The sequence below is a fragment of the Ursus americanus genome, chromosome X (genome assembly GCF_024610735.1).
Source record: "Ursus americanus isolate L20-20 chromosome X, mUrsAme1.1.p, whole genome shotgun sequence".
In the NCBI taxonomy this organism is placed as follows: domain Eukaryota; kingdom Metazoa; phylum Chordata; class Mammalia; order Carnivora; family Ursidae; genus Ursus; species Ursus americanus.
In genome coordinates, this window is record NC_142164.1 from 36,839,463 (window position 1) to 36,840,708 (window position 1,246).

A 1,246-nucleotide genomic window follows, 5' to 3' on the forward strand; every position below is an offset into this window, starting at 1 on the left:
CAGAGGAGCAAGTTTTCCACACCAGGAGTACCAGGAAACATGTCCAATGCCCTGCAAAGAGCTTCTAGAATACCACTCTTTTGGTCTGGCACGTCTTCTAAACCAGTGTTTCTCAAACTACCATGCTCGTATGAATCACATGCGGATGCTCTTAAGGCTCAGAGTCTGATGCTGTCGGTCTACAGTTGGGCCTGAGACTCTGCATTTCTAACATGCTTCCAGAGGATGCCGGTGGTGTTGGTCTATGAACCACACGCACTTTGTTTTTTGTGGCTTTTTAAAAAAATACGGAATACTTCACCAATTTGCATGTCATCCTTAGGCAGGGGCCATGCTAATCTTCTCTGTATCCTTCCAGTCTTACTATACATGCTGCCAAAGCTAGCATTGGACCACGCTTTGAGTCGCAAAGTTCTAGAAGACCTTACTAAATGCAGCTAGTGATAGCTAACATTTACCTTGTCCTTTTTAGATGGCAGGCATTGTACAAAGCCCTTCATAAACTATCACTGCATCGGCTCCTCACGGCAACCTTAGGAGGGAGCTAGGAATTGCCTGTAATTTGAAAATGACTGAAATCTCAAATTCAGAGAATTCTTAGTCATTTGCCCAAGGCCACTGCAGGGATGAAACTGGAATTGTATGCCGGCTGCCTCATCCTGGATCCTAACTTGGAGCTCTTAGACTCCATTCCCTCCCAGAAGGAGTCACACCTTAAGGTAACAGATTGAGTTTTGTTTTTGTGGGTTTTTTCTTTTCTTTCTTTCTTTCTTTCTTTCTTTCTTTTTTTTTTTTTTTTTTTTTTTTTTTTTGAGAAGCTGGACCTTGGTTTCAGCTCAGGTCTTGATCTCAGGGTCATAAGATGGAGCCCCATGTCAGGCTGGGAGCTCAGCGAGGAGTCTGCTAAAGTTTCTCTCTCCTTCTCCCTCTGCCCCTCCCTGCCCTCACTCTCTTGCTCTCTCTCTGTCTCGCTCTAAAATAAATAAATAAATAAATCTTAAAAAAAAAAGAAAGAAGCTGGACCTTTTTCTAGCAGCCAGTATATATAACAGATATGAATATAATTTATCTGTTTAGCAAAACTGGGGAGCCCAGAGCTCACCTGCTCAGCCTTCCCTACTCATCTTCCACAGCGGCCGCCTTTCTAGCAACCCTGGGACTCTGGGAAACTCAGTTTACAACCCAGCACTTAGAGATGTTATAAGTTACTCTTTCCAGTGAGATTAGTAGACCATTGATTGAGAAT

At 43.3% G+C, this 1,246-nt stretch overlaps 1 non-coding gene across 1 annotated transcript; it reads right to left on the minus strand.

The window, feature by feature from the left end:
- Nucleotides 1-281: 281 nt before the first annotated feature.
- Nucleotides 282-388, minus strand: LOC123794866 (U6 spliceosomal RNA). Its single transcript, XR_006780281.1, has one exon. It is a non-coding gene; the product is annotated as a U6 spliceosomal RNA (small nuclear RNA).
- Nucleotides 389-1,246: the final 858 nt, after the last annotated feature.